The 15,026-nt window shown below is 38.0% G+C and overlaps 1 non-coding gene across 1 annotated transcript; it reads right to left on the bottom strand.

Moving 5' to 3' along the window:
- Positions 1–14,472: 14,472 nt before the first annotated feature.
- LOC127133183 (small nucleolar RNA R71) lies at positions 14,473–14,579 on the bottom strand. The gene has a single exon (XR_007807175.1). It is a non-coding gene; the product is annotated as a small nucleolar RNA R71 (small nucleolar RNA).
- Between the last annotated feature and the right edge of the window lie 447 nt (positions 14,580–15,026).

The raw sequence follows: 15,026 nt of genomic DNA, 5'->3' as shown, positions 1-15,026 counted from the left end.
GATTATTCGAATAATTGGCGTACGCCACATTGCTCGAATCTTCGTCATCAAATTAAAATGTAATCGAATAAACTCAAATCACTTCTTATATCAAATCCAATTTTACAAAATAAACTATATAACTTAAACCTCAATTAGAGAATGGGAGGCGTACGCCTCACCATTCCTTGATTATTTGAATAATTGGCGTACGCCACATTGCTCAAATCTTCGGCTCTTCAAAACATCTCAAAACAAATCAAACTAATTTCTCGCCCCCGCGCGATCGAAACCAAACCAAAAAACCCAAACACATCAATTCAACTTGTCACCCCCGTGTGACCGAAACCCTCTTCAAAAAAAAACACCGTTTAATCCTTTCTAATGCGCATAACAAACTAATGCTTAAGCCTCCGCCGAGAGTAGACAAGCCAACGTTTAGCCTTTAGAACGCGATCTACACAGTCGTTCATAAAAGACACCAACAAAAACCGTAGTTCCCCGAACTACGAATGCTCTGATTTCCTTATTGCACCATAAGGATACGTAGGCAGGAGATTGCGAGATCTTGGCGAGCACACTAATAAAAAACCTCTCCTTTCCCCTTTTGAGGTCTTCATCCATCTCTATTCAATATCTAATTACTCGAAGAAAGAAAATAACATTTAACTAACATTCAAATAGCAAATTAGACTAAAAGGTTCCCGTTGAGTACAACGGACGTGAGGGGTGCTAATACCTTCCCCTTGCGTAATCGACTCCCGAACCCGAATATGGTTGCGACGACCATTATTCTATTTTTCAAAGGTTTTATCGATATTTTCCTATTCCTTCATTGGAGTAAATAAAGTTCGGTGGCGACTCTGTTCGAATTTAATTTTTTCCGCGAACATCGCGAGGAATCGTATTTTTCGAGATGCGACAATCGATATAATTCCTGCGCCAATCATCCGAGAATCATGGAACATCTAGAGCAAGAGAACAGAGACTTGAAGGACGAGATTTCCCGCCTGACTGCCATGATGGAATCAGTCCTAGCTACTCAAAGTTAATCTTCTCCAACACCTGCAACTCCTCCCCTTTAGAGGACGGTCATTTCAAAGGTTGTCTCTTCAATCGTGCCTTCCTCTCATTTCGCTTCGACCATGCCTTCCGGATTCCCGTGGGGAATGCGCCTACTTTTTCTTCCATGCCGACATCTAGCCCGATCATGTCTATTCCACCACCGATTGTTCATACTCTGCCTCGTGTTGAGGACACCATCTACTATTCCGAGCCGTCTGAGGGTCCGGATTATTATGAAAAGATGGATGAAATGAAAGACCAATTCCTTGAGCTGTAAAAGGAGTTGAAGACCTTGAGGGGAAAAGACTTATTCGGTAAGAGTGATGCAAAACTTTACTTGGTTCCTAATGTTAAGATCCCAATGAAGTTCAAAGTCACTGACTTTGAAAAGTACAAGGTGAATACCTGTCCACTCAGTCATCTCGTCATGTATGCTAGAAAGATGTCGATGCAAACTGATAATGATCAGTTACTGATTCATTATTTTCAAGAAAGTTTGATTGGTACCGCTCTGAGGTGGTACATGGGTTTGGATAGTGCGAGTGTTCGCACGTTCAATGATTTGGGTGAGGCTTTCGTGAAGCAGTACAAATATAATATGGATATGGCGCCATATAGGGACCAGTTGAGGTCATTGTCTCAAAAGGACAAGGAGACATTTAAAGAGTACGCTCAGCGACAGATAGAGCTAGCCACACAGATTACCCCTCCTTTGGAAGAAAAGGAGATGACCAAGACTTTTCTCAAGACCCTGAGCTTATTTTACTATGAGCGTATGATTGCCAGTGCCCCTAGTAATTTTACCGAAATGGTAAACATGGGGATGAGGTTAGAAGAAGGTGTCCGAGATGGACGATTGTCTCAAGAGGAGGTTTCGTCTAGCAAGAAGTACGATAGTGGGTTTTCCAGAAAGAAAGAAGGCGAGACTAATGCAGTATCCGTTGGGAGGCAGAGGAGGCCTCATGTTAGAAGAAATCCACAACCCCGTCAATACCATCATAAAGTATCGTCTGTTATTCCTGTATTTTCAAATAATCAATCAATGCTCATTCAACAACAACGTCAACAACAGCCACCACAAAGAACAAAAAACTACAACAACAACTGCAATAATCAACAACAACAAAACTTTAAGAGGAAGAAGGTCTCTTTTGACCCGATTCCTATGTCTTATGCTGAATTGTATCCATCATTGGTTCTCAAGAACCTTTTGCAACCGAGAAATCCTCCATTGATTCCTGAACCACTTCCATGATGGTATAAGCCAGAGCTTCACTGAGCCTTTCACCAAGGGGCTCCTTACCATGATATTAAGAATTGTTACCCCCTGAAGTATGAAGTCCAGAAGTTGGTCAAGAGTGGGATGGTGTCCTTTGAAGACCGTGCTCCGAATGTCAAACCTAACCCACTACCTGCTCATGGTAACCCTTTTGTTAACATGGTAGATGGTTGTCCTGGGGAGTTAAAAGTATATGATGTCCGCTTCATTAGAAGGTCCTTGGTGAGGATGCACAAGGATATATGTTTGGTGAGTGATTGTGAGCATGACCATGATGGTTGTGCAATTTGTAGTGTTAACCCCTCGAGGTTGTATGGTTATGAAAAGAGACATCCAGAGGTTGATGGATGAAGGTAAGATCCATATTCTTCAGTCCCATCACTTAGATGACGATGTGAATGTTATAGTTCCTGCATTCAAGACACCAGATGGAGTGGTGATTCAATTTGATAGCAACAATAGTAGCAATGTCAGCATTAGATCGGTGTCACCGTTGGTTATACGGTTAGCGGGTCCAGTCCCGTATGCATCCGATAAGGCTGTCCCGTATCAGTATAATGCTACTATGTTAGAGAATGGTCAATAGGTTCCTTTGCCTACGACCAGTTATGTTGTGAGCATCGCTGATGTTACGAAGGTGACCCGTAGTGGTCGTGTTTTTAGGCTTGTGTTCCCGAAGAATGTAGAGGATGTATCTGCCAGTAAGAAAGTTGAAGTGCCTGCAATTGATCTGGTTAGTGCTCCAAAGTGTCAGTCTGGTGAATCCAGTGGTTTGAAGCCTAATGATGATGATGAGGTACTCCACTTAATCAAAAAGAGCGAGTTTAATATGGTGGATCAGTTGCTCCAAACTCCCTCCAAGATTTCAGTGTTGTCTCTACTTATGAACTCTAAAGCACATAGAAAAGCATTGCAAAAGGTGTTGGAGCAAGCATATGTGAAATATGATGTTACGATGGATCCGTTTGATCGTATTGTGGCTAATATCACCTCCTGTAACAACTTGAGCTTCTGTGATGAGGAACTTCCTAAGGAGGGTAGAAATCACAATCTAGCGTTGCACATTTCAATGAATTGCAAGGAGGATGTTATGTCAAACGTGTTAGTTGATATTGGTTCTTCTTCGAATGTTCTTCCCAAATCAACTCTTTCTAGATTTTCATATCAAGGAGCTCCAATAAGGTATAGTGGCATGATCGTCAAAGCATTTGATGGTTCTCGCAAGATCGTGATTGGTGAGGTGAACCTTCCTGTGAAGATAGGTCCGATCGATTGCCAAATTACTTTCCAAGTAATGGATATCCACCCGGCCTATAGATTCTTGTTAGGGAGGCCATGGATACATGAGGCAGGATCCGTTACGTCAATGCTACATCAGAAGTTGAAGTTTGTCAAGAATGGAAAACTTATTATCATCGGTAGGGAGAAGGCTTTGTTGGTAATCCACCTGTCGTCTTTCTCTTATGTAGAGGATGAAGATGAGGTTAGAACTTCGTTCCAAGCTCTATCTATGGCTGAGGAAAAGAGAGTTGGGGAACCCATATCCTCCTTCAAAGACGCTCAGAAGATTGTTGAAGACGATATTTCTGATCAGTGGGGCCAGATGGTAGAGGTCACCGAGAACAAGAGCAAAGCTGGTTTGGGATTCCAACGAGGTTCGTCTGAGTTTAGAGCTGAAGATTTGAAACCTAGTTTCCGTAGCAGAGGGTTCATTCATGGTAATGAACAACACTTAGTTGTTGTGATCGAGGGTGATGTAGATGAAAACTGCACCAATTTTGTGACGCATGGAAAAGCTTGCAACAATTGGATTGTTGTTGATGTTCCTGTTATTATGCATCGTTCTAAGTAATTGCTTTTATTGTTTTTGAAAATCCTTCTCCTATGCCTAAGGGAGAAGTGAACATTGTTGGCATTTTCAAATTTGATCATTAATAAAATTCTATTCTATTCATCCACATCTATAATGTTTAATTTTGATTTTTGCTTTTTTCTGAAAATGGTAATCATAAAAAACATAAATAAAATATAATTTGTCCATCTGCATAATATTTGGTCACCAAATATCTTATCTAAAATCAAAATATCAAATCATTATGCAGGTTGGTTTCTAAACCCATTGAATACAATGATCCTACTCATTCGCCAAACTTTGAATTCCCTGTGTTTGAGGTTGAGGAAGGAAATGATGAAGAAGTATCTGATGAATTGTCTCGTCTCCTTGAGCACAAGGAAAAAGCCTTTCAGCCATTCAAAGAGCAGATTGAGTTAGTCAACTTGGGTTCCGAGGATGATGTGAAGGATGTCAAGATTGGGTCTCGACTGTGTCCGGAAGTGAATAAGAGGTTGATTGATCTTCTTAGAGAGTATTCAGATGTGTTCGCTTGGTCCTATCAAGACATGCATGGGTTAGATTCTGAGATTGTGGAGCATAGATTATCGTTGAAGCCAGAATGCCCACCATTCAAGTAGAAGTTGAGGAGGACTCATCCTGATATGGCAGTAAAGATAAAAGAAGAAGTGCAGAAGCAGATCGATGTCGGTTTCCTTGTTACTGCTGAGTATCCATAGTGGGTGGCCAACATTGTGCATGTTCCAAAGAAAGATGGAAAAATCCGCATGTGTGTTGATTATAGAGATTTGAATAAAGCTAGTGCGAAAGATGATTTCCCTCTGCCACACATTGATATGTTGGTAGATAATACAACTAAATTCAAAGTCTTTTCGTTTATGGACGGATTTTCCAAATATAATCAGACCAAGATGGCACCCGAGGATATAGAGAAGACCACATTCATTACACCCTGGGGAATATTCTGTTATAGAGTGATACCTTTCGGTTTAAAGAATACTGGTGCAACTTACCAGAGAGAAATGACTACTCTTTTTCATGATATGATGCATAAAGAGATCAAATTCTATGTTGATGATATGATTGCCAAATCCATTGATGAAGAGGAACATGTTGAGCATTTGTTGAAGCTATTCCAGCGTTTGAGGAAGTATAAACTCCGCTTGAATCCCAATAAGTGTACTTTTCGTGTTCGTTCTGGTAAATCGTTGGGCTTTATTTTCAATGAGAAGGGTATTGAAGTTGATCCTGCCAAGGTCAAAGCAATATGAGAAATGCCTGTGCCCAGAACTGAGAAGCAAGTCAGAGGTTTTCTCGGCCGCTTGAATTATATCTCTAGATTCATTTCACACATGACTGCCACATGTGCGCCTATATTCAAGCTCCTTCGGAAAGATCACTCTTGTGATTGGACCAACGACTGCCAGAAAGCTTTTGATAGTATCAAAGAATATCTACTTGAGCCTTCGATTCTGTCTCCACCTGTTGAAGGAAGACCTTTGATCATGTATTTGACTATGCTTGAAGAGAGTATGGATTGTGTTCTTGGTCAGCAAGATGAAACTAGAAAGAAAGAATATGTTATTTACTACCTCAGTAAGAAGTTCACCGATTGTGAGACTCAGTATTCTATGCTTGAGAAGACTTGTTATGCATTGGCTTGGGCTGCTAAGCGTCAGCGTCAATATATGTTAAATCATACCACTTGGTTGATATCCAAAATGGATTCAATCAAGTATATTTTTTAGAATCCTGGTTTAACTGGGAGGATTGCCCATTGGAAGATGTTGTTATCAGAGTATGATATCGAATACCAATCTCAGAAAGCGATCAAAGATAATGTCTTGGCTGACTGTAAGACCTCAATTTTGACCCTAAGATCCCTCATGTAATTTCATCATAAGCATTAGCATTGGGATCATACTTTTACATCCTCCTTACCCCTCTTTCATTGGGTTTATGTGGGAGAGATCACCAAGCACTTTGTGATTATATCATACTTATATTTTATCATTTTTAATAACCAAAATACCAAAATATGTCTTTGTATTTGCCTAACTCTTTTGTAGGTAGGGCATGATCTCATTGATTCATCAAGATCATATCTAGGGTTTGAGACCCTCATGAACAAAGAGCACAACCAAGAAATGATTCAATAATGGTTATGAACATCATATATGAGTCCGAATGTTCTCTACATGTTATATTGATCAAGTTTTCTTCAAGAGTTTGAGGGTGATTTGCCTTGGAAACCCTAGTTTGACTGGGTATCTTGAGTAACTTCTCCAACAAGCTATCTCATTAATTGATCAAATTTCTCAAGGGACACTTCAAAATTCATCATCTTATGCATATATGATCTACCATGAGCCAAGAAAGTCAAGAAAATTGGAAGTTAGCAAGTTGGTTGATGGTGGTTGGTCAAATGAATTCATCTGATCAAAACTGGGTCTCCCTAGACCCTATCTCCTACAATTTTCACCATATGAAAATGATTACAAGAGAAAACTTACTCTAAGTAACATTTCAAACAACTTTCATTTTGAGACCTAGAGCTATTTTTTCTTGTAAAATCATTTTCTATGTTGAAACATTATACGTCATTTTGTCTAAACCCTAATTTGAAAGTCAACTTCCTAAGGCCATAACTTGCTCAATTTTTATGATATCAAAGATTTCCAAGTTTCATAATCAAATTAAATGTGTCTACTTCAACTTTGATGTATAGAGTGGGAGATAATTCAACGTTTTTGAGCATGTCATATGAGGTTATATTATAGGTCACTTTTGACCTTTACCATTGATCAAGTGATTTTTCCAAACTTCAAAAATGCATAACTCTATCATTTCAAATCCAAATGACATGAAATTTGTGACCATTTTTAAGGTCTCTGAGAGAGCTATAACTTTGATAAAGACACTTTTCTCATTTGAAGCTCATATAAAAAGTTAAGCAAGGTGGAATATTGTGACACATGGCTTAACACTTAGAAAAATTTTGATATGTCAAAAATTTCCAAACTTCCACCTCAAATTTCTCCAAGTTCCAAGCTCCAAACGAAAAAGTGTTCAACATCAAACTTGTTCCTCTTGATCTCACCTTTCCAAAGAGCTCAAATTCATTCATTTTGGACTTGAAATGTATAGGCTGCGCATGGCTTAAACAGGCTGATATCAGTTGGCATGGATCAATCTTCAAACATCAATGTACATGTGCCTTACAATCCAAGCCTACTTCAACACATCTGATCTTCAATTATAGACTTCAAACCATCATTTCATGAGCCTGTGCATGCCCATGCAACATTACATCACATTTGCCAAATTTGGAAAGTGGAAGTGAGTGTGCAAATATCACATGATTCAGCTATAAATAGAGCTTCAATTGCTCATAAATTCACACACCATTGCGCCAGCTTTGATCTCCCCCTTCAAACCCTTCATTCTCATAGGATAAGCCTGATAAATTCATTTGAATTTGAGCTTGAATCTCCATTATTTTAGAATTCAATTCTCCAGGAATCCATTGCTTTTAAACCTTTCCATTCTCTTCCTGCAAGCTAGTAGAGTGAGTCCAAGCACAAGCAAGATCAAGATCCATCGTGTTCAGACCTTCATTGAAGGTAATTTTCAGAAATTTTAAACTCTTCGATTCTCCTAAATTCTTGCTCAATCCCATTGATTCTTTGGTTGTTTGAAGTCCTACCAATGTAGGCAAGAAGATTGAGTTGCTTTGAGGTCAAATCGAAGCAACTAAGTTCATGTACCTCAAATTTCAAATCCACATATCTCTTAATATATTTGGAATTGGAATGAATGGAGGTCCGATTCGAGCTCATTGCCATTTTTTCTTCAAGATCATGTCCTTGTTTGTCTTTTTGGTGATGGTTCATCTTGACCAGTCCAGTGAGGTTCACCGGAGAAGATGACTGGAGCTCTGGCTCCGGCGATGACTTGGCAAGGCTGTGAACCATAGGATCCATGTACCACGTTTTAATCTTGATCGTCCCTTTTAATTACCACTGGTACAAAGCAGTTGACTAAGGTACATGTGGAACGCGCGCTTTGGATCAACAGATCTGCCACCTCAATTAATGAGGGAGATCTGATGGTCCATGTAATTTAGAATTTCTGAATTTTTGTTTTAATTACATTTTCTTCAATAATTCATATTAAATTCAATACTGATCCAAAAAATATGGGACTTTCACCAAAAATCTTAAAATATTTTTCTCTTTCATATTCTGAATTAAAATTATTTTTTGGATCATTATTAATATTTTTCATGAATTAATTGATTTTGCATTTGTTTTTAATTGTTTAAAAATATTTTTAAATGTCCAAAAATTATGAAATTTTTTCTCCACGGTCCTTTGACGTTGTTTGACCTATGATAAATCTCATGGCCATTTCTTTGGTGTTTTGATGTGATTTTAGGAATTGGACAAAACATATTTGAATTAAATGCACTATTTTATTATTTTTAATTGAATAAATTCCACTTGAATTGTGTTGACCATTTGTATTGACTTAATTGAGTTTGCTTGTTTGTTGTTGGGCCTTGGTCAAGGTTGATTTGACTTTGTCAAGTTAATATCATTGGATTTAGGGGATTGATGGAATGTACATTCCATCTCCCAAAATGAATGAATGATATTAATTTGGTAAAAGTCCTCCTTTGACCAATTTGTGATTTCATTCATCCCCTTCCCACTTCACCTCATTCCTCTTCTTCATACATTGATTTCTATTTGGCCTATGACATCTCAAAGTCCTAATGCTAGTTGATTGAAAATTGACATGAGTATGGATGAGATTAGGCCACACCTTTTGCATATTTTTTGTGTGTGGTATGTTTCATGAGCATAGTTCAGAATACTATGTCTCCAACATGCATTAACACCAAAAGTCTATTGCCCGACCTCAAATAGTTGTGACTTCTACATAAGTCCAATTACGATTGCTTAACATAGCGCTAAATTTGTGACATAAAAGACATAATCATTCTAGTTAGTGAGATTGTAAGTCTCCCCTCTTTCATGGTATTGTGTGGAAACTTGGCCTTATTTCCTTCCTTTGGAAGATGTTTTGGTTCAAGGATCCATGCTTGTGATAAGTGGGTTGAGTGTTCTCCAAAGAATGTCTTGAAAAGCAAAATAAAACTAACTTCTAACTTACTAACTATTAACAGTTAATTTCAAGATTTTACTTTAATGCAATTTACTTTTAGCACTCTATTTCATTTGTCGTTGTTCATATCATTATAATTGTTTATGTTAATGCAATTTTGACTTTGTCCATTTGGACCATATTGTGTGATATATTTGTTTGTGTATACTTTACTTGTTTGTGTGGGCTTGATCTTGGACAAATGAACTTAGAATCTAGGCAACCTTCCTATGCTAATGGACTTGGCCAATGCCAATTTGTTGAAGAACCAGATGCTTGCAATCTAAACTTCATCTGATACATCTTTGAAGATCCCTCTAGTTCATCTGCAACATGATCATTGTGAAGCCGTTATCTTGAACCTGTGACTTGTGGAATTCATCTGTTGCATGGGATATTTTGAAGACGATCATGAAATGGATAAGCTTGGATGAGGCCATCTTTATTTGATGCCTTGCTCTTCAAGATAATATAATTATGCATTTATGTGTTGCTTGATTCTAAAAGTCCAAGGGAATTTCGGGCTTCTATTGTAATACTTGTCTATTGGATTGCTACCCATTTGGTCAGATCTTTTCAACTCTAAACTTTTAATTTTTGTACATAGGATAGTCTCTTCATATTCTCCCTATTTCTTTAATTTCAAAATCTCTCCCTCCATTTTTTTCAAAAACTTCTTTGTGTGAACTACTTTTGTTCTAAACTTTGACTGCATTTGCAAATAAAGATAGAAACTTTGGCCTTATACCATTGCATTTTCAAACTTCTTTTCTTAAATCAAACATGTAAATAAACTTAACTATACTTGACTTAAACTTTCAAAAATCCAAATAGAACTAACTCATTCAAACCATTTTTAGGCCTTTGTGCCCTTCAAACTTAAATTTTGTTAAAATCAATGCATCCACTTTGAAATTTGTATCATGAACTACGAGGTTTTGATCCCTCATTTTTATGTTGGTACGTAGGCACAAGACCGAAGGTCTTGTCAAACACAAAAATATAATTAATGAATTCTTTTCTCATCCCCCCATATCTATTAGTTTGTGAACATCACTTTGTATAAAATACATATGCACACAAAAAGGGCTCCCTATGAGTACCTATGACACTTTGGGTGCTAACACCTTCCCTCTATGTAACCAACCCCCTTACCTGTGATCTCTGACTTTTATTAGTTTTTATTTGAAAACTTCTTATTTTTTGGGTTTTGTTCATACTTTTTCCCTTTTCGCTTGGAAACAATAAAAGCACGGTGGCAACTCTTGTTATTCGATCTCTAGCTTGTTAATAGCTTGATGATCATGAATTTCCCGCTACACTGACCATTTGGCTCACCAACCAATTGAAGATTACCAGTCAGTGCAGTATGATTTTCTCGATGAAGAGATCTTGTACTTGAGAATGAAAGATTGTGATGAACCATTGCTTGAAGAAGGGCCAGAACCTGGTTCCTGCTCGGGCATGGTATTTGATGGAGCTGTTAATCAATATGGTAATGGCATTGGGGCAGTGATCATTAATCCTCAAGGAACACATTTTCCGTTTACAGCTAGATTGACTTTCAAGTGTACAAATAATATGGTTGAGTATGAAGCTTGCATTATGGGGCTTGAAGAGGCCATTGATCTCAGAATCAAGTATTTGGATGTTTATGGAGATTCAACTTTCGTTGTGAATCAAATCAAAGGTGAAAGGGAGACGAATCAACCCGGTTTGATACCATATAGAGATTATGCGAGAAGGATTTCAACTTTCTTTACAAAGGTTCAATTTCATCATATCCCTCTAGATGAAAACCGGATGGAAGATGCTCTTGCAACGTTGGCTTCAATGATTATGGTGAAGTATTGGAATGAAGTTCCTAATCTGACTGTGATGAGTCTTGATAGGCCAGCTCATGTGTTTGCTGTTGAAGAAGCCAAAGATAAGAAGCCGTGGTATTTTTATATCAAATATTTTCTCCAAAGTCACATTTACCTGCCTGGGGCATTTTTGAAAGATAAGAAGACTTTGAGAAGATTAGCTGGCAATTTCTACCAGAATGGTGATGTGTTGTACAAGAGAAACTTCGATATGGTTCTGCTCAGATGCGTGGATAGACACAAAGCAGACTTATTGAGGACTAAAGTCCATGAAGGTTCCTTTGGTACTCATTCCAATGGACATGCCATGGCAAAGAATATGTTGCGAGCGGGTTACTATTTGCTGACAATGGCATCTGACTGTTGCAAGTTTGTGAAGAAATGCCACAAATGTAAAATTTATGCAGATAAGATTCATGTTCCTCCGACACTGCTAAATGTAATTTCCTCCCCATGGCCCTTCTCCATGTGGGGAATCGATATGATTGGCATGATTGAGCCCAAAGCGGCGAATGAACATCGTTTCATTTTTGTGGCAATTGACTACTTCACAAAGTGGGTTGAAGTGGCATCGTATGTGAATGTAACCAAGCAAGTTATTGTAAGGTTTATCAAGAATCAAATTATATGCCGTTATGGTTTGCCAAGTAAGATCATTATTGATAATGGATCGAACATGAACACTAATATGATGGAAGCTCTTTGTAAAGACTTCAAGATTTCACATCATAATTCTTCTCCCTACAGACCTACGATGAATGGGGTTGTTGAAGCTGCAAACAAGAACATCAAGAATATTATTTAGAAGATGGTTATGACGTACAAGGACTGGCATGAGATGCTCCCATTTGCTTTGCATGGGTATCGTACTTCCATCCACACTTCAACAGGGGCAATGATAACATGAAATAATATCACATTTTTGGACTCGATTTAATTAAATTATATTATTATTTGTTTCGATTTATTTCATTTTATTCGAGATTACTTGGTATTTTTCCTTCTATTTATCTCAGGTAATTTATTTGAAGCAAAAGTGAAAAAAGAAGAAAAGGGGTGCAAAAAGATGAGGAAAGCAAAAGCCCAGCCCACAATTACAAGCCAGGAGCGCTGAACCTGTGACGAACGCAACACAAGGCGTGACGAGCGTCACGCCCCTTGCTAAGTGTTACGAACGTAACACAAGGTGTGACGACCGTCACACCCCCATTCCTATATTTTTGGGTTTGACGCATAACAGAAGGCACGTTACTCCTTTTCCTCCGCTTGACCAGTAGACTCGTTGAAGCAAACGGAATGGGCTTTGAAGGAAACAGTCACTTATTGGATTGGTATAAATAAGACCAATTATGGAACCCTAAAGAGTTCAGAATTTTTCCAGTTTTTGGCATAGCTTTATTGTTACTACTTTCTATTTTTTTCAAGCATTCTACCTCCATAGCAACTTTTATTTCCTTTTCTTTTCCAGTCAATTTTTAAGCACTTAATTAATTTTTCACACAATAGTTTCTACACCGGAAACTATTGTGTATCTTTTACTGGATCTAACCTTACGTTAGGTCATAGTATTTTATTCTTTCGCTTTTATTTTCCTGTTCGATTGAAGAGTTCAAGAACAAATCCAACCGGTCTGTGGTGGAGTGTTCAAGATTGCTTTTAATTATTCAGGTTCTTTAATTTATTGTTTTAATTTATATATGCTCTGCATTGCTGTTTATTTATATTGTTTGCCTGAGATGGTTTTATTTAAGCATGATGATTGTTTAGACCTGTTTAGCATGTCTGGCTAGTTAAATTAGATATCGGTATGTAAAGTAAGCGGAATGAAGGAATCAAAACTAAGTTGGTTTAATTTCATTTAAAAATAAAGTCACTCTTTTTATGGCCTCAATTTACAGGGTTAATCCCAAAGTTTTTGTACGAGAGTAAAAGACATAAAGAAGTTAAAATTAATAGAACGAAAGTTTGAGTTTTTAACTGGACAGTGTAAATTGGACATTAATTCTAAATCAGGGCGAAAGCAATTTTTAGAGTTAATTAAATTCTAATCTTTTTCAAAAAGTATTTTTAAAGGTTGAATGTGAGGACGAGAGTTAAGCATTTAAGTTTAATTATATAATCTAAGTCAATAGAGCGAGAGTTTGAGACGAGGGTGTTTAAACGGTTAGTGTTTTCTTAAAAAAAGATTCTATAGATTCTGTTGTTTCCAAAAAGTGATTTTGGACTTAACTAATAAGTGACAGCTACGTTAATATAAAGTCATAGTCTATTCAACAGAGCGAGAGTTTGAGATAAGACTTTTAATCAATAGTGTCTACTGAAAAGATTTCTTTTAAAACCAAGAAACCAACGAAGATTTGATTCCCTAATTACGACGAACTACATACCGATATCCGCTTAATTGATATTTAATTTAGATCTAATTTTAGTTTTACTTTTCCCCCAAACAATCAAAGTATCATCCGCCTTAGCTTTGCGAAGTAACCTTAGAAAACGGTATATCGATTCATAAGTCCCTGTGGGATCGATATCTTTTAAAACTACGCGATAGAACTGTGCACTTGCAGTTAATACCCCAATTCGACTCATAAAGTCGCGATCAAGGTTTTGGCGCCGTTGCCAGGGATTTTTATTTAGTCGATATCGTAACTCTTTTGTTACGCTGTAGAGACTAAGGCATTTATTTTTATTTTTTTTCCTTTTTTCTTTCGTTGATTTGTATGCCACACACTCGCTCACAAGGCGAGCCGTTTTACTTACGAATCAACGACATTGAACTATATCTCCGAGTCTTACGACGAATTCGGGAATGTCCTGCTGCAAACAATCTCCCTCCTATCGAAGTGCCCGACCTCAAAAATCTTCTTCCTTCACCGATACCCGAGATGGCAGAACCAGCTCGTGCTCTTCGAGATTACGCTGTTCCATCGCAAGATGAGCCGCATTCGAGTATTTCTCCACCCGCAATCGAAGCAAACAAATTCGAACTTAAGCCTTCGCTGCTACAGGCAGTGCAACAGAATCAATTCTCTGGAAATCCTACCGAGGATCCAAACCTTCATTTATCCGTATTTGTCCAATACGCTGATACTGTTAAAGCTAATGGTGTCACTTCAGAGGCAATTCAACTTCGTCTCTTTCCTTTCTCGTTAAGAGATAAAGCTAGAAGATGGCTTCAGTCTCTTCCTTCCAACTCAGTCACCACATGGAACGAGTTGAAGAAAGTCTTTCTTGCCCGATATTTTCCTCCAAGCAAAACAGTTATGTTGAGAGCCCAGATAAATGGATTTAAACAGAAAGATAACGAGTCTCTTTTCGAAGCATGGGAAAGATACAAAGACATGATGAGACTTTGTCCACACCATGGTTTAGAGGACTGGTTAGTAATTCATACCTTCTATAATGGTCTCTTGTACAACACAAGATTAACAATAGACGCCGCCGCAGGTGGTGCGCTTATGGATAAACCTTATGCCGATGCTTATCAACTTATCGAAAGCATGGCCCAAAACCATTATCAATGGAGAAGCGACCGAACAACGGTAGAAAAACCTCAAATGAAAAGTGGCATGTACGAGATAAGTAGCCTTGATCATGTTAATGCAAAAGTGGAAGCTCTTGCCCAGAAAATTGAAAGTTTGAATGTATCACCTCCAGTTACCGTGGTTGCCGCAACTCAAAATTGCGAAGTCTGTGGAATCCAAGGTCACACTCCTGCAGATTGTCAACTCCTAACAGGAATCCAAGCAGAACAAGTGAATTATGCTCAAGGAAATCCCTACTCGCATACCTATAACTCTAACTGGAAGAACCATCC

This window comes from Lathyrus oleraceus, chromosome 3 (genome assembly GCF_024323335.1).
Source record: "Lathyrus oleraceus cultivar Zhongwan6 chromosome 3, CAAS_Psat_ZW6_1.0, whole genome shotgun sequence".
Classification (NCBI taxonomy): Eukaryota; Viridiplantae; Streptophyta; class Magnoliopsida; order Fabales; family Fabaceae; genus Lathyrus; species Lathyrus oleraceus.
Note: the sequence above shows the minus strand (reverse complement) of the source record. Positions and strands in the feature narration are given on the sequence as shown.